At 40.9% G+C, this 24742-nt stretch overlaps 1 long non-coding RNA gene across 1 annotated transcript in view; it reads left to right on the top strand.

The window, feature by feature from the left end:
• Positions 1 to 1275: 1275 nt before the first annotated feature.
• Positions 1276 to 24742, top strand: part of LOC145720772 (uncharacterized) — a 47701-nt gene continuing 24234 nt past the window's right edge. The window contains exons 1-2 of the long non-coding RNA XR_014143987.1: positions 1276 to 2934; positions 7032 to 7152. This is a non-coding gene — a long non-coding RNA (uncharacterized LOC145720772). The remainder of the gene's footprint in view (positions 2935 to 7031; positions 7153 to 24742) is intronic.

Genomic DNA, 24742 nt, shown 5'->3' on the forward strand with positions numbered 1-24742 from the left:
ATTAAATCCCCGTTTTTTTTTTAAAGATTTTATTTATTTATTTGAGAGAGAGAATGAGAGACAGAGAGCATGAGAGGGAGGAGGGTCAGAGGGAGAAGCAGACTCCCTGCTGAGCAGGGAGCCCGATGCGGGACTCGATCCCGGGACTCCAGGATCATGACCTGAGCCGAAGGCAGTCGCTTAACCAACTGAGCCACCCAGGCGCCCTAAATCTCCGTTTTACAAAAATTTTGCTGAATTATATATTTTTTCTGTTCTGTATGTGGAGTTTTCCTCTTCAAAGTCATCAAATATGCATGGGTTGAATGTCCTTTGTCTCTTCCCCACAGCTTTTATTTACTATACTTCTTTTAAGCACCTTTTCATTGATTTTGCTGATTGTCCTCTGGTTTGTCTTCTCGAGTCTTCCCTTTAGTGAATAACTGTTATTTCTATGAGAAGCTTGTTTTTTGTTCTGCTTATCTTCTGAACGTGATCATTGTAGTCTTCACCTCTTTATGTCATTTTTTTCATTTTCTGGAACATTTTATCTGTGCTCTGATCTATTTTTTATAGAGGTGATTTGTCATTATGTTCTTTTAATTCTTGGGGGAAATATTCGGTCGCACTGATCACGTGCTTGCTAGTACCATTGCTTTAGTTCAACGTAACTTGCTGGTGAACAGGCCCGTTCATACACGGCAGGTAGAAATGAAAAACGGCACAACCCCTGTGGAGGGGAATTTACTGATAGTTGTCAAAATTATAACCACTTCCAGGAATCTACCCTAAGGGTACACTAACAAAAACGTGAAGTGATTCTATGCACAAATGATCCATTGCAGCACCCATTAGAATAGACAAGGTGAAAAATGAACCAAATGGTCATCGATAGACTATGGGTTTAATTAATTAATTAACACTAGAAAGTACCATGCATTTGGAAAAAGGGAATGAGGAACAATGCTACATCTTTAAGTACTCCTGCGTAGTGATCTCCAGGATACATTGTTATGTGAAAATATGCCAAGTGCAAAATGGCACCTTGTCTAAGGAAAGACAGAAGAATGAAGTATTTCTATGTTTAACAAAAAATAATGAAAAGATAAATATCAGTACAACTGGTTACATATAATGGGAGAGAGGTAAAGTTGAGGAAACAGAAATGGTATCAGACTTTTCTAAACGTGCTTTTCTGGCAGGTTTAGCTTTGAAACCAGGTAATGTTTTTGCATAGTTGTAAAACAATTAAAAATTGAAAATAAAATGAAACAAACACAGCTACTTGTCTATTAGACCTGTGACTTGACCAGAGAGGATTATTTCAAATGACTTGAAAGTACAGTACTTTGACTCTATAGCTCTTATGGGATAAATCCTAAGGACACACACATACACAACTGTACAGAAAAAAGTTTCCAATAATCATATTATTAGTCTTAATAATATCTTAATAATACACTTAGTTGTTATTCCAATGTGTATATGTACTATATATTATTGGCATAGAGCAAACGAATATGAGAAGAGGGAGTATGTGTGGCCAAGATTTGACTTGTGCTGGTGATTGTTGAATAAGTTGCTGCAAACTCGGATTAAAACAATACGTTTAGGGGCACCTGGGCGGCTCAGTCGGTTAAACGTCCGCCTTCAGCTCAGGTCACGATCTCAGGTCAGGGTCCTGAGATTGAGCCCCGCATCAGGCTGTTTACACTCAGCGGGGAGGCTCCTTCTCCCCCTCCCTCTGCCCCACCTCCCCTGCTCAAATAAATAAATTTTAAAAATCTTAAACAACAGCAACAACAATAACATCTTTAGTCTCCTACAGTTAGTTCCAAAATCACTTTCAGTGGGCTGAAATCAAGGTGTCCGCAGGGCCACACTCCCTCTGGAGGCTAGAGGCAAGAATCCAGTTCTTGGTCTTTCCCTGTATCGTAAGCACATCCCTTGGTTCAGATCCCCTCCCTCGGTCCTCAAAGCTGAGGACACAGCACCTGTTTCTCTCTGCTTCTCTCACATGGCCTTCTTTTCTTTTGTCTGAAGTCCAATTTCTCTCTGCCTCCTTCTTATCAGGATACTTGGGATTACGTGATAGGACCTGCCTGGATTATCGAGAATAATCACTTTATCTCAAGATCCTTAACTTAAGCACATCTGAAAAGATCCTTTTTCTATATAAAGAAATATTCCTGGATTCTATAAACATATAAATATGTATGTGTATATATGTGTGTGTGTGTGTGTATCTCTGTGTGTATCTCTGTGTGTGTGTGTGTATATATAGATCTACATACACACACAAACACACATATATTTTAAAGGCTTTATTTTTAAGTAATCTCTACACCCAACGTAGGGCTTGAACTCACGACCCTGAGATCGAGTCACATGCTCCTCTGACTGAGCCAACCAGGTGCCCCTATTTTCAAGATTTTATTTCCAGATTCTATAGATTAAGGACCCAGGTATCTTTGGGGGCTACTATTCAGCCTGTCATATTGGGTGATGGGCACGTGGGAGATTCATTATCTTATTTTCTGTTCTGTAGCATAGTTTGGAAAATTTTCTAATTAAAAAGCAAAGAAATAAATTTGTCCCATGTGTAGGCCCTGTGGCTTGTGCAAGATCATTGATTTAGATGGGATCTTGGGACCCATAACCCAGCTCTTTGTTCTGATAAACCAAATTGTGCTGCCACTCACTTATCAAGCTGCAGGGCTTAGGGAGCTGGTGACCTATAAGAATGCTTTCTTCTTTCAGAGCTATTTCATTTATCATGACTTCTATAAACCTGGAGGCCCAGGGTTTCTAGTGATTGGAGGGGAGATAGCTGCCAGCGGAGGCTCATGTTACCGACCGTTACCTGGTTACCGATACCAAGACACCAGGAGCCTCCGGCTTACTTCTGGAACACGGATTTTATGGACATAGCCAAACAGTGGGGTAAGTCTCAGGGTTCCTTTTTTGTGGCTGTTCTTGTTGCTGCTGTTATTCTTCCTCTTTTCATGCAATTTAACTCTAAATATACTCCTTTTTTAGAAGCTAAATATATGAAAATTCACATGACAAAAAAGAAAAACTCTAGGTCGATGATGGGGATGGGGTGACTTTCTTGATACAAAGATTCACATGAAGTTTCTTTTTTGAATAAAATGTACTCCTCTTGTACTATAATTTCATGTTGAAATTTTTCCTGGACATAGTTGAGAAAAATGATATGCCTGTAATTTTTTTTTTTTTTTGTATTCAGATGGAATTAACATGAAAATTAGTCTCCCCACGGAAGCAGGGGTGACCCTTTTGTTAAAACAATTTATCAGTGGTAACCGATGTCTTGCTAAGTTTCAGCCTGCAGTGGTAGAATGAGAAGCAAGAACACAAGGTCTATTTTTGCCTCAATAGCTTATTCTTGCTTCCTACATTTTGTTTTTGTCAGTTGAAAGATATATCTTTAGCTTACTTGCTTATAATTATAAACTGTTCATTGCATGAAGTCAAGCAAATAGAAGAGAGTTTAAAAAGTGTCTCTGAAGGTTTTGAAAAAAAAACCCAATGTAATGTCAAAGTCTTTTATTCTCATTTAAATAAGAAGTAAGGATTGCTCCTTACAACTTTGAGAATGTGATTAGTGTCAGTGAAGTGATACATTTATTATATGAGGCGTAATTCTTGGGACTACTTATTATGACAGGCCAATAATTACTTAAGGTTCTACCAGCCTCTTTCTAGCTGTGACTCAACAAAAGTGATTTTGGATTCTAAGTTGCTTAGCTTTTGGTGGTAAGGTAACTATTCCAGTGTACGAGAGGAAAAAAATCCTTTTTCTTTCTGTTCTCCTGGATTCTGCCACTGCGGCCCTGTAACATTAGACTGGCAATAGATAGATCAGCAAAAAGAAAACAAAGAGAAGTTTCTCAACATGGATGCTGCACTCACACACAGCAGCACCCAGAGATGAGTAACTCAAAGGGATGGTTAGAACTTGGGCTTAGACTGCCTCTGGCTCAGGTCATGATCCTGGAGTCTCAGGATCGAGTCCCGCATCAGGCTCCCAGCTCAGCAGGGAGTCTGCTTCTCCCTCTGACCCTCCCCCCTCTCATGCTCTCTCTCACTCTCTCTCTCAAACAAATAAATCAAATCTAAAAAAAATAAATAAATAACTTGGGCTTATACATCATCTTAACAAAAACCAGGAAAATTTTGGAGAAGTTGACAAGACAAAGGAAAAGTACTTTAAGTTTCTAGAGTGTCATGGTGACTCCACAGTTGTCTGGGACCCAGGCTACTTCCAGTTTTCTGATCTGACACTAATACAACAAGGAGTTCATCTCCTGGTTCAGGATCCACATTCCAAGCAGCACAACAAGAGGGAAAATACACTTACATCAGTTGTTTTTTAAGGACATTTTTTTGGAAGCTTGCCCAGAATGTTTCCAGTACCTCCTATTGGCCTGAACGTAACCAGCAAGTCCCCATCTGGCTATAAGGGTGGCTGGGGCATGTAGTGTTCATTCTGGGCAGCTGTGTGCCCAGCTAAAATACAGGAATTTAATTACCTCAGGATGACAGAGAGAATGGATATGGGGGGGGGGGGCGGGGATTAGCAAGTCAGTTATGGCTTCTCAGCAGTGGAATTCCTGAGCCAAGCTCTATTTTTTGTCTTTTGAAACCCTTGTTACATGAGGAGAGATTGCTTCCAGATAGGTTCTACCACTAAATGCTTCCACAAGTGGTGCACGAGAAAGCCTTCCTCATTACATCCATGCCAACACGGAGTGCGATTATCTGAAATAAAGATCTCTGCCAGCTAGATAGGAGGAAAAAATATCTCAATTACATTTGCATTACATCAATAATAAAAAGAGCTGAACTTCTTCATATGCTGGCTGGTCATTTGTATTTCCTTTTTGTGAATGTCTTAAATCCTCTGTCTACTTCTAAATTAATATTCAGCTAGTTGTAGAATAGCATTGTACAGTTTGAATTGAGTGGGTCAGGGATGAGAGATTTTTCTTTTCAATAATTAGGATTTAAAAAAGAAAATCCTAGGGGCGCCTGGGTGGCTCAGTTGGTTAAGCGACTGCCTTCGGCTCAGGTCATGATCCTGGAGTCCCGGGATCGAGTCCCGCATCGGGCTCCCTGCTCGGCGGGGAGCCTGCTTCTCCCTCTGACCCTCCTCCCTCTCATGCTCTCTGTCTCTCATTGTCTCTCTCTCAAATAAATAAAATCTTAAAAAAAAAAAAAAAGAAAAGAAAATCCTAGGTTAATAGGAAATCTTCTTATGGAAGGAACAACACTGAAAAATAACTAAATAGTACATTATTTAGTTTTTTGTTTTGTTTTGTTTTGGACTGAGGAAACTCAGATTTCAATATGACTCTGTCTGATGTAGCAGGTAAACCACAAAGACTGGAAAAATAGCATCAAGTATAATTAACTGTGAGTTTTCTTGACTCTTTGGAAAGAGTTAAATCCCTGACAATTTAGCCCTTTTAGAAATCGGCTATTTTCTGAGTCAGGGTGATAATTTGGTGGTCATGGTTCTGTTCAGGGTATGAGGAAATGTCACCATATGGATGAGATGGGCACTTGAAGCTCCTTCACTCCGGGGACAAGGGGAGAGACAATCAAGGTAAGACTTCGAAAAATGACAATGATTATTGCCAGTCCCTGCATTTACATCTCACTGTCATCTCAATTATCTGAATTAAATTTTCACGTGGGGCCTGGTAGCAACAGGCTCTTAAAAATCCACATTTTTCTTCTGGAACGGAGCCTTTGTCGGGCAGCTTATCATTCTGTTTTGTTTTCCTAAAGAGTGTGTTTGTGCTTTATTTGGAGAAATCTGAGCACCTGCAGCTTTTACCTCAGGAACAAGCAGACCTTGGCCAGCATTGTCAACGTTCGAATGGCAATAGCAAGAGGGCAGGAAGCTCACCCATGACGCGTGGGTGGCGTTTGGCGGTTCTTACTAGGATCCCCGGTAGTGTGGTTGAGAATAAGATACACGACCCTCCTCACTGCTGTCTTGGGTGACAGTGCATGGCCCCAAGCGAAAGCTGATTTTTATGGTGAGTATGCACTTAATAAAGAAAGGAGTTTCTGTCAGCGAGTGAGTTACCGCACCAAGTGGACACAGGGTCGCCCCAACTAGAGTTGGGTCTATGCCCATCCCCAACACGAGACTTTCCAGGAGAGAGTCCCGACCTAGTTGTTCTCCATATTTACAGATATTTGATTAATGATAGCTTATGAATAGGGGAAAGGGTAAGGTAAGTCTCAGCTGCTGATTTGATAGTGAAGGAATCCATGATTTAGCTATTTCCAAAGGAGCGAAGGAAAAAGTCCTTATTTTTTGAGGAACAAAATTTCCGATCTCAAAGTTGCCTTTCAATTATCTGACATGTTGCTAAGCCATTTATAATTAATGTCCTTAGGATTTTCCCATGTGGATAAATACTCTTGACTGGCAATTTTGCCCTCTGCATACATGTTCCTGTCAAAATGAGTAAGGAATTAAAATGATTCAGTGAAGTTTTCCTTGCCAAACAAAATAAAACAGAATGACCAAAACAAACAAACAAACAAACAAACAAACAAAAAAAAAAAAACACCAAAAACTCAGAGATACATTCTAGGTAATATTTGCTTGAATATTTGAATTTTTCAAAGGTGACTAAGTATTCAACCAGCCTTCCAGGTCTTGTTTCTGTAACTTTGATATAATCTCATCTGTCCTGATGACTCTGAAAGCTGGAACATTGAGTTATTTCTCTCCCTGCCTCTTTTAAAGGGTAAAGCCATGTCCCAGTTGATTAACAGGATCAGGATTTGCAGAATGGGGTCAGTAAGTCTCTGTTTGCTACTGATTTCTTGGCATCCTGGCAAAATCCTGTGATCTGCAGTGCCTTCGATTTGCTATATTTTTAAAAAAGAGAAAACTGCAAACTTAAAAAAATTACATTTTATAAATGAATACAATTAAACCATCCTAAATGCACTGACCTATTATTTTTGTTATTATTTTATTTTCTTAGAGTACCTTGAAGAAGACCAGAGGTCTACAGCCACTCATAACAGCGAATACCCAACAGTACTGGAAGAGATTTCAGACACCACTGTGGAGCTGCTGACCTCTCTGGCAAACTTCATAAAGCTTAGAGCTGCTCTCACGTAAGTGGACTAGTGTGTGGGAAGATCTGTGTTGTGACAGTCTTGCTTTTCTTGAATTTGCATCATTAATGTCCCTTCCTTAAGTGAAGGTGACTTTATCTGGGAAGAAAAGAGGATTTTGAACAGTTTGTTTTCTTTTTGATATTGTTTATGTTGAGTAGTTTTATATTGTGTGAGAAGGGGAACTGGAACCATGGTGGATGTTTTTAAATCTGGTGGGAGTGGATATGGGAGGAATAAACTGTGGGCACAACAGACAGGGCTCACAAGGGACAGGAGAGGGCGGGAGCCATCACTGGGGTCCTCAGGCAGCCAAGATACACCACAAAACATTCACCCTGGAGAAGGAGCGTTAACCAAAAGGGAGGGGACCCTGAGGATGAAGTTAGCCATGACCATGAACCAAACAATGGTGAGGTTTTCCATAGGATTTGGACAATCAAGACATGATGTGGTATTGGAGCATTTCAAGAACTGAACTAAAAGTGTATTTGTATTTAGATTTCCTTTCTCCCCTTGAATAGGGGGGGCTTTGTTGTTCTAGATCTAGGCTGGAGATTTCCACGGTATGGGTGAAAGTTCCTTTTTTTTTTTTTTCTTTTTTTTTGAAAGGAGGACAGTTCTCTGAAAAGTGAATTTGGGAAAAGAAGATAATCTACAAGTGAAGGATAAGAAATTATGGCATTTATCCTTACCTCCAAGAATAAAAGACTATATGTAGCGGGAGACTAGCTTCCAAAGGCATCACATGGTTTTACTCTTACAGGTACTTAGGTTAGAGAAAAGAAGGGAGGAAGTGACTGCCTAAACATGAACAATGCACCCAGGCCAAATGTTAAAGAAGGGCAAGGTGGATCTCTGGAACAGTCAGAGGACCTGTTGAAAAGAATCACAGTTTTGCATGAATGTTTCACATTAACCATGCGATATCAATCATTCCTTTGGCAGGCAGACATTAAGTCCTGGTGATAATAAAATACACCAGCAGGGGGTGCTATCCCCTCAAATTTCCTTCCCTGGATGCTAAAGGTCATCTCAAGGCTTTATGTCTTTGCAGATAAGTGGAGACTAAATGTAAGTTTGTCAAATAATTGAGTTGTCTCGGGCATGGCACTGTCTAGATTGGGTATTATCCTAATAAGGTGGGAGCAATGGCTTTCATCCCCACCTGCTCTGTTTTGTGCCATGAAGGTCTACCCCAGGCAACTGGCGTGCAAATGTCCTCATTTGGCCACAAGGGGACGGGAGAAGATCATGCGAATGGGTTAAGAGAAATCCAACACATTTAATGGAAGCCTATCTCAACATATGCCAACGGAAAGTCAAGACATTTGTTTGCTTTAAATCAAAAGCATTTAAATTACTATTATGTTTATAGATATTAATGCTGCTTCAGGAAGAAGATCTTTCAATGTTAACTCATCAATCACATTTTATCTTCAGACTGCAGAGTTAAAGCAAGTGTTTATTGCTATATATTCTAATATTCAGTTAACTTATTAGCAGCTACATTTTTTCAAGCCTTTTCAATTGGCTTCACATTAATCGTTTAGTTCTTCCAGTGCATCGGTCCACAGTAGGGCTCCTCTGGGAGACCTGGCCAGGTTGCTCCAGACTAGTCCAGGCAGTGGTGCGGGGATGAGCTGAGACTTACAGGGCAGGCCCTGCCTGCTGCGGTCTTGAGCCTTGCTCCATGGGACTGCTCACGCTGGGGACACAGCCGCCGTGGCCCCATTTGCTTCCCTTCCCGGGCACCGCCTCATAACCCTGCAGGCTCCCAGACCCTCCTGACCCAGGTGGTCAGGCTGTGACCCCAGCTCCAAGAGCAGAACAGGAGGGACTAGATCTTTCAGGGCTTCCAGAACCCAAACTCCCAATGTAGACCTGCCTGCTTCCCAATACCTACTTCCTCCGACCCCACCAGAGCAGGAATCTGATTCAGGCTTGGTTTACCCTTCAAAACCCTCTAGGTCAAAAAGCAATGGACTAAGGTTCAGAAGTGCCAGGCTCCAGTCCGGGCTCTCCTTGCCTGGCTGAAACAAGGCATGCCTCCCCAGGCCTCACACACGTTGAAACCCTTTGCGTGACTCAATCTCCCGATGACTCTAAATGAAACCTTCTTACCTTTTCTCGTTCACATTTACTATTCTCCCCCAAGGTCAGGGCTGCTTTCTCCTTTAACTTCCTTCTATTCTGTCAGCCTTTCCTCCATTTTGGCTAGAATAAGATATTCAAGAGACCCTTGACATACGAAAACAGTAATTCTCAGCCCTACATAGAGGTTAGACTCCAGGATACTTTTCCAAAAATACAGAACTTAACGCTCCCCACCTCCCACCGTGGACTTAGTGGATTAGACACCAGTATTTCTAGAAAGCTTACCAGGCCATTCAATGCACGGCCAGGTTGAGAACCACTGAAGTGAGCAAAGAGGTTCAGGAGGAAGGTAGTTCATGGAAAAGGGAGGCATAAGTATTCAGTAAAGATATTAAAGGAAGGGTAACCCCACAAAGAGAAGGAAAACTGGTAACAAAAGGAATTAAATGTCTTCTCCCCACTGATAAAAACCACACAGATACATCTTTTTCTTTAATATTTTTTCGCTTTGGTGTTTTTCTTTTCTTTCTTTCCTTCTCCTCCTAGATGGAGAGGAGGGGTGGAAAATAAACATCAAAAGTCCATCCCTTCCTAAAGTCCCCACTTTCCAGAACAATTTCTTCTTTCTTGCGCTTTCCAGAGAAAAACGTACTCGCCAAGACCTCATTACTGCGCAGACATAAGAAGCCTAATTTGACAGGTGGTAAATCGTGATCTTTGCCGTCTAGGAGGTCCCAGGAGTGTGTTGTGCACAAATGTCCCCCAACTTTAGTGTCTTTCTGGATGTGAGTAAATTAGAGCCACGCAGCCCCAGAGATGGTGAGAGGAATGGATGTTGGAGAGATTCACGGAGCAGATCTCAGGGATGAACTGGATCTAAGGTGTGAGAAATGGGCAGGGGTCAGGAATAACTCCTGGATTTCTGGCTTACATGACTGGCACCGAGTTGTCCAAATTTCAGATAACAGTGCGATTTAATGATTAGGCACTCCAGAGGTTAAAAGATGACTAAGACCATGACTCGAGTCTAGGAAGGTCACCTTATCCTAAAAAAAGACAATAGTCAGAAGACTATAGTAAGTATACCCCTTGCATGTACATATTCTAGAAATTAAGCAGTTAATAGAATATTCTGATTTTAGGTAGTTATAAACCAAAAGTGGGTAATGAGAGAGTTATGTTTTAGGATATATTGGTAAGACACCCAAATGTCATCAAATTCTGAACTTGGATGAGTAAATGTTCCAAGCAAAATCACAGATCAAATACAAATGTCCAAAGCAAACCCAACTTATGGGATGGAGTGCTCAGTATAATGAAAGTTTGTTTTTATTTAGATGTATGGAATTGCTAAAGTTCCCTCTTGTGTGTGTCATTGGGAGGGCTGAATTTAGGTCTAATTATGCCCAATTACTAAGAGTCTGTCCGATTCCGACTTTACCTGGGGAGGGGTTGGTGAAATCCCCATGCTTTCTCACCGTGGACTCGGGTTGCAGATTTCAGTGCGTGTCAAGGTGCATTGCAAGGTCACTTGTTTGTCCACTGAGACCTTCTATACACCTCTGATGGAGTTCAGGTGAAATCAGCATCTGTTTTCTCTAATACATTTCAGGACCTTGCCTCTGCACCTTCAGAAGCACCGCTTTTTAGCAAATCTGCAGGTTCATGGCCTTTCCATTGTGCAACCACTTCCTCACATACTGAACAATACTGGATTCCTTAAACTGCTTATGCAAAGTGACAGACCAGGCTTTTTCTCATCCAAGGTCTCTGATATTACAGCTACTGCAAGTCATTGAATTCCTTTGGGTCTCAGTGTTTTCATCTGTAAAATGAAGTGGTATATCTAACATCATTGCCACAATTCTGGGATCCTATTTGTGCTTTCCAGCTCCTTCTTAACTCCTCCAAACTCTGTCTCGAGAAGGTGCAGCCTTGAGTGATTAATTTTTTTTAAATTAGCATCTAACAATTTATGTTAAAATGGGCTTTCACCCACTACACTTCAATAATACATTTTTTAAAATGTGCTTTCATAGAATCACGAAACAGCCGGAGTGTCAGAGTGTTATAAAAACTAGGCACGGCATCAATTCATTGGCTTAGTGTGCCTCCAAAATGGATCAAAATACACGAATGTGCTTTAGCATGCTGATTTCTGGGTATCTCCATAGACCTACGGAGTCAGAATCTCCAGGGAAACAGGAGCAGGAATCTGTATTCTCCCTCCAGTTAAAGATGTGAAATATTCATTTTATGAGACTCTATCTTCCTAGTGTAAGTTGATACAAAGCTTGAAAATTTCAGGAGTGTTTACCCCTCAACTGCATCATTTCTGCCTCTGAGTTTGTTCACGTGACACTCCTTGTTCTGAAATGTTCTCTCCCTTTATCTTAACAAAATCCTATCAAAGCCTTCACCAAACTGTGTCTGCTAATGGCTCATAGCTAAGCATCACTTCCAGCAAGCAAGTGACAGTCATTGGGGTCTGTACACGCTTTGTTACCAGCGTGATTCATCTGTCACCCTCTATGGAGACCCCTCTCCTTGCTCACGGCACAGTACAGCTCCCAAGCATGTCCTTCATCTCTTAATTCCCCCTAAATATGCAGTCTAACCCCCACAAATGAGCACTCACTTATAGGTTTTGCTATTTTTTTCCCACGTGCCACCTATCTGTCCAACTAGATCTGAAATCCAGCAGAGGCAAGGGCCAATTTCTATTGGTTCACACAGTAGCCTCAACTTATATCTGGCAATTGATCAGAGATGGGAAAAACATGTGAATTGTAAATGTGCAAGATGATGTTAGTGTTTAACTATAAAAGAATATCAATTGAGAAGAGCTTCATTCTTTGTTCTAGAAATACATTTTTTTCCTACATGAATTTAAGGATGGGTAGGAGATAGAATGATGAAATGCTGAACACATCAACTGAAAGAAACCCATTTCCCAGTGGCCAGATTTAGGTTCTTGGAGATGTTGGTCCATGCCTTGGGGATCACTCTACTCTAGGGGATTGTGCTGACCCGGAAAATATGAAAATGTTGGTCTTGTAAAATCTTTTTTGGCTCAAATCAATTCCATATGAGCAGAGCAGTACGAGCTCCCTTGCAGAATTTATTTCCTGAAATGACATATCCCTAATCTTTTAACAGAGAATTAGGCAGATGGATCTGCTGATCCAGTCACAATTTTGAGTTAGGTTATTTTATTAGATGGATGAAGTAAAGTGCGTTTCCCTTTGTCTTAAGAAGAAAAAAATCATGTATCAGTGCTTACTGTATTTGCCTTAAGAGTAATGTTGGATTCAATATTAGTAACTAAAGTTAAATTTAGAGAGATGTTTTTAGATAGCTTCTGACCTGGAGTAAATTCTATTTGAGGGCATTTAAGTTCTCTTAAGTGGACATTAAAGATAGTTGCCAGAATAAATGTGTGTAGGTTTTGATTGGGAGACTTACGCTAGTGGTAAAAGATGATCATCTTAACTATTCTCTTGTCTTCTCCCATTTTTTACTAGTTTTTTTTTTTTAATTTTATTTATTTATTTGACAGAGAGAGACACAGCGAGAGAGGGAACACAAGCAGGGGGAGGGGGAGAGGGAGAAGCAGGCTTCCCGCTGAGCAGAGAGCCCGATACGGGGCTTGATCCCAGGATCCTGGAACCATGACCTGAGCCGAAGGCAGATGCTTAACGGCTGAGCCATCCAGGTGCCCCCATTTTTTACTAGTTTTAAAAATTTACTTCCATAGACACATTAATTCTGGAAAAAAAAAAAAAAGGTAAGTAAATTACCAGTCTATTCCCCCAAGCATCTTCAGCATTTAAAATTACGGAGGAAATTTTTGTTTCCACTGACCTTTGGGTAAGTCCAATGGGAAAGGTAGGATACTAAAATAGATCATTTTTTAAAAGATTTTATTTATTTATTTAGAGAAAGAGCATGCGAGCGCACACAAGTGGGGGGAGGGACAAGGGACAGAATCTCAAGCAGACTCTGCACTAAGTGAGGAGCCCCAGGTGGGGCTGAATCTCACGACCCTGAGATCATGACCTGAGCTGAAACCAAGAGTTGGAGGCTTAACCAACTGGAGCCACCCAGGCACCCCTAAAATAGATTATTTTTTGTTAAAGTTTAAGAAATGAACAACTAGTAAGTTTCTTTGAATTTTTGCGATGATTTATATTGACAAAGCATCTCTTCCCCTGGAGGTGAAAATGGATTGTGAACTAATGTGGGATTTGAATATTATTTGAATGTTACTAATTCAATTGTAAAGAGTTACAAGTGGTGGCAGTAAACATGTAGGAAAGTCAATAAACAGTCTACATTTCTTAAATTCTCACAGAATTTTGGTTTGAGGCTTAGAGGTAATATGAAGTCATGGATTTATTCAAAGATGTTATACCAAATATAATTTAGGAAACTTGTCTCTCAAGCATGGAATCAATATAGTTGGTTAGATTCTATTAATTTTTCAAAATGTCGCTCAGAAATTAAGATTAATTTCTTGAAAGCCCCATCACTATAGTCTTGAGTTTTCATGCTGTTGTTACTGTCTATTGCTAGACACTCTCTTTTCAGGGTCCAGTGAAAGGAATGTAAAGTCAGGGACAAGCTCTAGTTCTTATTTGCTTCTGTCCTGCTTTGAGATGAGCAATTGTGCCTATTCTTTTTTTTTAGATTTTATTTATTTATTTGTCAGAGAGAGAGAGCACAAGCAGGAGGAACGGCAGGCAGAGGGAGAAACAGGCTCCTCGCTGAGCAAGGAGCCCAATGCGGGACTCGATCCCAGGACCTTGGGATCATGACCTGAGCTGAAGGCAGACGCTTAACCAACTGAGCCACCCCGGCATCCCAGTGCTTATTCTTTGAGTGCCTGTTGTGTATAGGGCGTGGCTCATGCTGTAGGCTCTGAGATATTTTGGGATGATGAATTCACAGAGAATTATTGGAGGTGTCCCCAGTGGTAATTCCAATGTCTTCAACTTTGTATAACAGGGGATTAAGACATGATCGAGGTGTCAGTAGACCTGGAGTTTGTGCTTGAGTAGTCATCCTAGCAGGAGCCACACTTACTCTCAAGAGATGCCATCGTTCAAAACTTTACTCTTTTTAGATCTTACGTGGAACTGCTCTAGCGTCAGTTTGAGGGAACAGAACTCACTGCTTTATGTCTCAGGTAAAAGTGGAATTCTGCAGCTCAATTATCCACTTTATTCACCTGACTTGGAGCTAAGTATCTTTTCATTGTTTTAAAAGTCATCCGAAGGACAAATTGAATCACTGTTAGCGGTAGTCAAAAGAACAAGCAATATCTCTAAAGGCAATTCAAAAAAACGTAGTTTCCAAAAATACCTTGTGTGTGGCTGAGTACGTGTCTGGGATGAGGTAGCATCTCCCATAGGACTTCTTTGAAATAGACCTTCCTACCTGGTATGTTTGTTTTGAAGCCAAACACATCATTCTACACTTGTACTTCATGTATTTAATTTAACTTTGTATCATTTCTCAATCCAGACACATTTCTGTGAATTGCTCTGGGAGCATCATTTGATTTTTAGAAGCATCGCACTGTGCCAACATTTTACACTCTATAATGTGAAACATGGACTTGAGCTTCTATCTTTCTTTAAAAGTCAAGTTCTCTAGGTAAGTTACAGTCCTACAAATAAAGAATAATCAGTGAAAAGGCCCTCAGGAAATAGGAACTCAGGAAAGTGAGTCCTCGGTTGGTACCTGAATGATACTTCAATATGTCAAAATTAAGCTTTGACGAGCTAGACTGGAGATGCATCATAGGATTTAATTAGTGCAAGAGCTCTTAGAGAGCCTCTAGTTACAACTCTTCTAGATTTAAAAAATTAATGCCTAAAAACTTACATGACTTTTCTAAGGCCACTAACAGAATTTTTAGTCCTCAGAAATGCCCAAATTGTCAACCCTTCAGTAGAATACCATTCTACCATCTAGCCTGCCTCAATAGTGTCAGGTCCCCGGAGACCATCACAGACATGATCTTTGACATTGTATGTTCGTGAACACGTCTACATTTCTTAAGCTGTCTCTTTTATACAAAATTTCTTGTTGTTTACAGAAATTAATATATCTTACATTTAGGGCATATATTGCATGGAGCACTGGGTGTTATATGAAAACAATGGATCGTGGATCACTACATCAAAAACTAATGGTGACTAACATAACATAATAAAATTAAACAAAAATAAAAATAAAAAAATTTAAAAAATCTATAGATGCCTTGATTTCCATGTAATGTGTACTCTTGACTTTGTACTTCTGATATTGCCTGTTCTCCTAGTCAGCTCAAAGTTGCCTTTTATATAATGTATAGAGTAAGAATTTTGCTCAAGAATTTTCTATCTGTGCAAGAATTGAGTTTTGTTTTTTTTTTTTTGGTGTGGTCTGTTTCGACCAGAGGAACTCCTTTTGGTCCTTCATGTCTCAGAGTAAGTGTCTCTTCATTGGCGAAGTCTTCCTTGATCTCGCAGACCAGGTGAGATGCATCTATCATTAAACTTGAGCCTTGGACACTTGAGCTCCTCCCTTATGACTCCTAATACATTGTAGTGAGTTGTTCATTGCAGGCTTCCTTGGACTCTGGGCTGCATGAGGACAGAGTCCTCATCTGTCTTAGGCTCCGGTATTTCTCCAGCACATAGCATGCACATAGCAAACCCTTCAGGCTAGGACTCTGGTTTGCAAGCTACAGAAATGCAATTCATACCAACTTATGCAAGAAAAAGGAATCACTGGGTCATGTAACTGAGAAGGCTAGAGATGGAAGTGGGTGGTTTCATCCTAGCTGTGTTCCTGGACTCAAACTTTGTCCTTTGGGTGATTTTTCCTTTTATTCTTAGACAGGTTATGCCTTTGTAAGGACCAAGATGGCTCTGGTTGCTCCAGGCTTATCTGATCCTCAGTGCCCTATGCCTTAGAAAGCATATCAGCAAATATCCCAAGGAGGGTTTTCATTGGTCCGCTTGGGTCATAGGTCCATCCATGATTTCGTCCCCATGACTGAGGGATGTGCTACTCTGACTGTCTTAGTCAGGGTCAGGAGACCTTCCAGAAACTAGAAGCAGAGGTTAAACCCATCCCATCCACATAGACTGAGAATGATTTCCAAAGGGAGAAAAGGGACTCATGTACCACAACAGGAGAAATGAATGTTCGGCAAGCAGAAACATCGATAACAATGTTAATAGCTAATAATTGGTGAGTGCTTTATGTGGATTTACTCATTTCAGGTGTCCACTAAAATGCTCTGACAATTGGTGTTGATGGAATGAACGAATGAATGAAAACAAAGTTTTATGCTTAGGGATTGTGTTTCATGTCTATGACATATTGGTAATACTGTGACTATTACTATTTTTGTCATCATTATTGTTATTATTGATGGCTAGAAACTCAGCAAACTCAATTCCTCAATAACAAAACAGTTATAAGTTTTGTTAAGGGATTTTTCTTGTCAGTGTTTATTCAAAAGCAATTTGAAAGGCCAACATCCCTGTAACTATCTCTCATGACTTCTGTATTTAAAGAACTTTGTATAGTTCTTTGTGTGTATCTTGTAATTTGCATCTCATTTCTGGCTTTTATTTTTCTGATTTTAGCTCAATTACCTAGCAATCTCCCTTGTGTTTTCTTGGGATAAACTGACCAAGTTTCTTTTTGTCATTTTAATTTGTATTTTGGGTGTTTGCAGAATCCACCAGGCTTCTTCCCTCTTCCTACTCCTCTGTCTGTTTCACAGAAGATGGCTTCCCACTCTCATCACCGACCCAAGGGGTCTTTCTGTTGTTCCTTTGAAGAAACATTCAGCTTTACTAGATGACTTTTCTGTTCAAATTCTGGCCCAAAAAGCTTTTGCTATTTTACTAAGCCTATTAATTTTGGCTTCTATTTTGTTATTAATTTTCCTATCCCCCCTCCCCTGTATTTTTCTTCCATATTCTAAATCCCACACTAAGCACTTTCTGATTTTCTACTGAGTTTTAACCTTTTCCAAGGAAACTTAATGATTTGAAAGTTCCTAAACAGGGTTCTTGAAATCCCTGAGACTACGCAAACATCTGTGTGAGTGTGCATAGGCACGTTTTCTGGGAGAAAGGGCAGAGTTCAAGTTTATGACTCTTGCACATGTGGTCCCCCCACCACAGAACTGTGGTTCCCTTGCCACAATATTGCTGATCATTAATTGCTGGCTTCTCCCACAGAAGGTAAGGGCTGTGGCTTTTCTTCATGATTGTGTCTTAACTTTTGACTCAATTCTGTATGTATCCGCGGGGAGGGGGGGTGGCATTCAGTAGAAGGGAGCCCAGACTGTCAACAGATTTATCCTCTGTCCTGGGTTGGTGGCCCCCAAAAGGCCAACTTCTCAGCATGACATAGTCCTTGAAGGCTTGCCTGCTATGCTGATGCACCTTCTCAGGATGTGACCCCTCCCCTCCCACCGTGCTTTATCTGCAAAGGTAGCACCTGCTTCTTTCCCATGCTTCCCCTATTTGGAAGATTGGTGACACATTGTGTTTGTTGTCTTTCCCTTTCCTCAGTTCCTGGAGAACTCGAGGTCTCCCTTTAATTCTTAGACTTAAATACGTGTGTGTTGAACTTGGACGTACAAAAGCCCCACCAGGCAGTGACCTGTTCTTTCTTCTTGAGGTCCTTAATTCTCTCACATAAATGATGTCACCGTGCTTTGGTTATGCTTTATCCAAGAACAAGCATCTTCAGTCCCTCGGCATGTTTGCCAGGCTGCTTAACACTTAGATTCCTCTTCTTCCTCACAATTTATCCATGCTGCTAGGCATCTTTTGCCCTGGCTGCTGCTGGCAGAACAGAAGGGCTTGGGGACTGGGAAGAATGGTGCCAGGGGGAAGAATCCCCACAAGGTCTCTGTGCCATAGGAGTAAAACAAGCTAAGGTCCAAACACAACAGACTCCTGGTAAACACCAAGCGCCTGGGACTAGAAGAGAGATGGAGGTCAGTGTTGGAATCCCAAAGGTTTTGAGGCAGACAAAGAGGTCAAAGTGTTAGAAACAGGATGTAATGGACCAGCAGCCTTGAGATGTATGGCTAGGCAAGAGATAAGGACAATGCCTATAATTTCCCCCTATAATCTAAACTTTCCTGTGCATAGTTATTGTAGGGTGAGTGATATGCTAATATACACTCGTGTGTGTGTGTGTGTGTGTGTGTGTGTGGTGGAATGGGATCAATATCTGCATATTGTTAGCCAGTATGATTGGGAAGGGCATCAAATATAATTTAATCATTATTGATTAAATATTATGGAAACATATTCCTCAGAAAATGAGTCTCCTGCAATTTCAGTCCTTCAGAGATAAGCACTGTTAACAGCATGGAGTCTGTTCTCTAAGATTCTTTCCACGCATATATTAAAATAAATGCAATGTGTGTGTACCCACACACTTATATTTCATCCAGAAATGTGACCATCCATAATCCTGTTCTCTACCTTGTTTATTCAGTTACCAAGTATCCTAAGTACCATCATTTTAAAAATAAATCTTGAAAACAGAATATATGAATGTAGCCTGGAAATGGTACTGAAGAGCTCTAGATCTGATTAGATCTCTAAAGAAACCCCGGGGAGAAATTTAAAAGATACTAATGACTAAGTCTGGAACCATGTATCAGAATCAATTATTTCACTTTTAGAAAAATTAAAAATAATGCCGGTACAGGATTAGAGATAATCTGCACTTGATAATTGCATCCACAACCAGCTGACAGCTGATTAAATACGATGTCACTTTGGGGTGCATCTGTGTCAGAGTTCCAAGAGAGCTCCATTTTTATACCATTTTCAACTATTTCGCAGGGTTCAAATTAGAGCAGAAATTATTAGAGAGAGTTAAATCAATATTGTATTAAGAACTGAAATTCTGAAGTTCCACAATACATGCTTAATAGTTTGCTCTCTCTGCCCTTGAAATCTGTCCTTCAAAACTGGTTGAGGTTATTCAGATACTCACATCCTGTGATAATGATTTAACAGCTGGTTAAACAGGGGCCACTGAGGTCAAAGGCTGACGCCACATGGGTAGTAGAAATGAAAGAAAAGTCTCTGTCCCATGTCTCCCAGCCAAGTTCTCTTTCTGGTAAAACATGTATTATTTTGAAATTATCACAGACTGACATAAAAATTGCAAAACTGTGACAGAGAGGACCTGTGTACTCATCAGCTAGCTTCTTCCTATGGTAACTAACATCTTATGTAACTCCAGGAAACTGATGTTAGAATAGTGCAACTAACTAGATTGTAGATGTTAGTTGAATTTCACCAGCTTTTGAGCGCACTTATTATTTCTGGGGGGTGTGTGTGCATGGTTCTATTACATTTGATTCCACGTATAGATCTGTGTAAAGACCACAGCCGTCAAGACACAGCACTGCTCTGCCACCACTAGGGAACTCCCTAGACTTCTTTATAGTCACAGCCTTCCCTGACTCTCTAGATCCTGGCAGCCCTAGTCTAGTCTCCATTCCTATCATTTTTGTCATCTTTATAATTTTGTCTTTACACCCTCCCTCACTACCTTGCAATCAATATTTTCAGAGCAGTTCTTCTTGTTGTAAAAAGTACCACAAGCTGCTGGCTTAGATAACAGAAATATCTTGTCTGACAGTTCTGTGGGCTACAAGTCTGAGGCCAAGGTGGTGGCAGGGCCATGTTCCCTGGTGCTAGGGAGGGATCTGTTTCGTGCTTTTGCCCAGCTTCTGGTAGTTCCTTGGATGCTGGTACCATAAGCCAGTCTTCACATGGTGTCCCACTATGTGCAGTTCTTTACATCATCTTCCCTGTATATTTCTCTCTGTGTCCAAATTTCCCCCTTTGACAAGGACACCAGTCATATTGGATTAGAGCCCACTCTAATGACCTAGTTTTAATTTGACTACCTCTGTAAAGACTCTCTCCAAAAAAGGTCACATTCTGAGAGACTAAGCCCATGGGAAATAAATGGAGAAATACCAGTAGAAAAGAAAAGTGAGGGATTATGGAAAATACTTCCTAACTTATTAAATTAATAACCTCCGAACCTTCAGGGTTTGACCTGACCAGAGATGCTCTGGGGCTCACATGGGCCCCTGAGTGTCACCCTCAGTGGTGACCATATGTCATAACTCTGGGAAGCAGGTGCTCCATTGCCCAGATCTCTAGCCCAACTGCAGCCACAGTCCCCTCCCCTTGGTTTATCTGAATGCAGATAAGGGGGACTCAGAGCAGACTTTACATATGCCAAGGGAGAGCGGAAGACAAATAAATCCAGAGGCTTACAGATAAAGGTTAAATGCAGCATGTTTCTTAAAGAGTAACTTTCAGATCCTGCCCAGATGTGCCTCTCACAACAGCACAAGAACTTAGAGCCCTGAGGAGCTGCAGAGGGGATATTTCTTACTTGGGCATAATCATGAAGCTGTCATGATGTCCAGTGATGGCTTCTAGGATATTGTTATGAACTGTGTCCACCACTTCAACTCCTTTGTTGAAGCTCTAACTCTCAATATGGCTGCATTTGGAGATAAGGTCTCTAAGGAAGTAATTAAGGTTAAATGAGGTCATAAGGATGGGCCCTGATTCCATACGACTAGTGTCCTTATAGGAAGAGACACCAGAGAACCATCTCTCTCTTTCTCTCTCTCTTTCTCTCCCCAAGTGCATGCACAGTAGAAAGACCATGTAAGGACATAGTCTTGCAGGTGACCATCTACAAGCTAGGAAGAGCGCTTTCACCACAACTGAATCTGCTGGCACCATGATCTTGGATTTCTGGCCTCCAGAACTGTGAGAAAATAAACATTGTTTAAACCACCTGACCTGTAGAACTGTGTTATGGCAGCCTAAGAAGACTACTACAGATGTATACTCTTCAGATCCAAAAAATTGTGGAGGTGCCATCTTGAGATCCGCTCACTTGAGATCCGCTGCCTACATGGTGATATCTGCATGATGAGTCCAAGAAGGATACCCTCCCCGCAGTCCATGTGGGCTCAAAGTTCCTGCTTTGGTCATAAGAGATTTACCTCCCTCCCAGTTAACTTTGGAAATGACCTCACCCTTCCAAGGAGTGGCCCCCTCCTCCAAAGTGGTCCAAGAAAATGAGAATTCTTTACCTCTATAGTAAACATAATCTCTAGACAGCAAAGCTTGAATGCCAAAAACAAAAAAATGGAAGGCCTGGTTTTCAAATAGGATGACTCAGATTTTTGTTTATTTGTTTAAGCTAATTTGCTCTAAGTTAAATAATTACTATCGACTAAGAGACTGGAGGCTAATAGAGGTACACCACATCCTTAGGGACCTTGCTTAGAGGGAGGAGACACTAAAGATTGGAGAATTTTTTAAATCCCTTTTTCTGAAAACTAGTTTTAAGTATGAGAGATTGCTTTGGTATTTTCTCTATTTTTGGTATTTTCCACCTTTGCATACTTTCCTTTCATTAGATTTAAAATAAAACAAAATATTTAATAACATCAAAAATAAAAATTAAAAGTCTAAGCTAAAGAATTTTTTTAAAAATCACACTTCTAGGATGTGAGGGCAAGATGGCTGTGACATCTGTCATCCCATTGATCACCAGGGCTGATCCAGCTGATCTGGCTGGTTAGGCGGGTGACCCTAGCAAGCTCCCCAGGACCATTTGTAGAAGAATGTAGGGTGTCAAGCTTCCAAGACTCCAGACACATCCAAAGGAGGTGCTGCATGTTGCAGCCTGCCTTTCTTTAAAAAAAAAAAAAAAAAAAATTACACTTCTAAAAGGCATTAAGGGGAGGTGGCAAATAAAACGTATTTATAATTGATTAAGTACTAATGTGACAGAGGCACTATTCTAAGCATCTTATATGAATATGCTTATTTCATCATATAACCAGGGAGTCTTAAAAACAGGAGCTGGAAAGTAAGAATTTATAACATACTTAGAGTTTTGCAGAAAAATGGGTTTTGTGTGGCAAAGTAGGAGGCTGAAATTATAGCAGAGATATGAAAGAGGATCAGAAAAGAATAAGGATCTATAGAGCATCCCGAGAATAATGTGTAATGATTTGAACAACTCTGAGGTACAGAAAAATTAAAAAAAAAATGTGAACAGAAAGGTAACTTTTTTTTTTTTTTTTTTTTGCTCTTTTGTTGCACTGGGTCACAGAATAAGAAAGGCTTTGAAATGGAAAACTTGTGAACTTTGATACATCTAGAAAAAAATAACAACTCTTTTGGGAGATTAGCGTAGTACAGGGTTTTGAGGAATGTCAGAGATTATGGGGCACGTCCCTGAGACTGGGACAGCTACTCGTCGCAGTCTCACCCTCCCAGGTCGCCGTGTTCTAGCTCAGCCTGGTAAACTGCCAGAGAGAGCAAGGCCAAGGACAGCTATCTGATAGAACAAGGGGGGAAAGTATACAACGTGTACTGAGTTTGGCAAAAAACCTTTTATTTTGAACTAATTATGAACTTGCAAGAAGTTTCAAAAAATGCACGGAGAAGTCCCGTGTTCCTTTGCGCAGCCTTCTCCAATGTTCGCATCCTACGTACTGAGGTACATTATCAAACCCAGGGAATGGACATTGGCAGAACGCAATTAACTAGACAACGGATCTTACTTGAACTTAACCAGTTTTTACCTGCACTCTTTTTGTTTTGAGGTTGACATTTACAAGTTGATAATACAACTTGACATTTACAAGTTGATAATCATTACAAGTTCCCAAAGTCTTAAGCGGCAATGTATCTAATACCACCCACCCCCACCCCGCGCCCCCTCCTCCCTTCTTCCTTCCCTCACTCTCCCTGGGTTTTAGTCTCTGGCTTCTATCCTCCTACACTGAGAACCAATTTAGTACCGGGCACTGTGCCATGTGCCGGAAAGTTGGTGAAGGCAGTCAGTCTTGGCTGGTCCCTCCATTCTGATTCAGACCCCTACTACTCCTGCTGAGTTTTCCTGCCTGCTGTGTGCCCTCAGCCCGCTCATTCCAATACACAGCTCCAGATGAGTCTTCCTAAAGGACAGTTCTGACCACATTGCTTCTCTTGCTAAAGTACTTTTAGAAGAGCAGGTACTTTAGCAATTCTTCACCAACAGAATTGACCAGTAGGGTATTTGTGCAGTCTACCCCTACAGAATGCCCGCAACTTTTATCCTCACCGGATTCTACGATGAGCTGTTCTGGAAGTCCCCCTACCTGTTTTCACTTCCTGCTAATCTGGCCCTCTGGAAAGCACCTCCTCCAGGAATCTCTCCAGATTGCTCCCAGGAGATGCAACTTCTCCTTTCTTTAACCCTCCCTCAACCCTCATCTCCTGCCAGGGGTCATCGGGGTACATTCCTGCTACTAGATCATATCCCTAGCCTCTAGGGCAGAGGCTCTACATCACTGTCTTTCAGTTTTTCTTTAATGTCTTGAGAAGGAACATGGATCTGGAGTCAAGATAGATCTTCACAACCCTCCATCCACTCAGCTTCTGATTTGTCATCTTTATGACCTGTAGCAGGATACCCTATGGGGTAGATATTACTAGCTCCAAGTATCTTGGGGCGGATGTGCCTACATTATGGGGCATTCAATGAAATAATGTACAATTAGTGCTTCACACAGGGGCTGGCATGGGAAATACTTGTAAAAGAAAATGGGTAGAAAGTTACCTTTCTAAAAAAGAGAAAATAGATTTTATGAATTAGAGGTGCCTGGGTTAGCGATCATTCCAAAACACCTAAAACCAGTGTTGAGTGCAGAATCCTTCGAAAATCAGAGCCACTCTGAGAAAGGAGCTGCCACTAACTTTTGACAACAGGTGTTGGGAGTTACAAGGTCAGGCTTAGGGAGAGAAACTCCCAAGTGCTTCTGGCCCCAGACATTGTTTCAAATGATCCAAAGTAGCAGAATCATGCCTATCCACTTTCTGTCCCCCTCCCCTCCTCACACGTGGATAATTTCATTGCATGGAATCAAATGAGGGTTACAGTTTCTCCCCCAACTTCTTTGGAAGTAATTGGTGGAGCCAATTCTTAATTGTTTCTAAATCAAGAAAAGACTTGGTTTATGATTTGCATATCTGCTACCTAATTTCCATATCCTGTGTAAGTTTTTCTTGTATGGCCCACCTGAATAATTGAATTGACTCTATACACATTTTTTCTATCTCTTTACAGGGTATACAAGGCCCACATTTTACCAGAATTGAATGGTTTCTTGTGAGTACAGGTATTTCCCTGTGATTTAAACCATATTGGTTAACTTCTTGCCCACCTTTTTACTCAAGGGTTTGGGGGATTAGCTTACATTTTTAAGGAGTGTGCCAGGTCTCCAATTCAGCTGGCCGGAGCTCTCTGCAAAGATGACAATCATTCCAGGACTTGGAAGCCAAATGCCATGTGGCTGGCCTCCAGTGATCTGGAAAACAGTTTAGAGGTTACTTTTGAGGCTGATAAAGTTGTTCTG

This window comes from Leptonychotes weddellii, chromosome 3, assembly GCF_054177405.1.
Source record: "Leptonychotes weddellii isolate Sample4059 chromosome 3, ASM5417740v2, whole genome shotgun sequence".
In the NCBI taxonomy this organism is placed as follows: domain Eukaryota; kingdom Metazoa; phylum Chordata; class Mammalia; order Carnivora; family Phocidae; genus Leptonychotes; species Leptonychotes weddellii.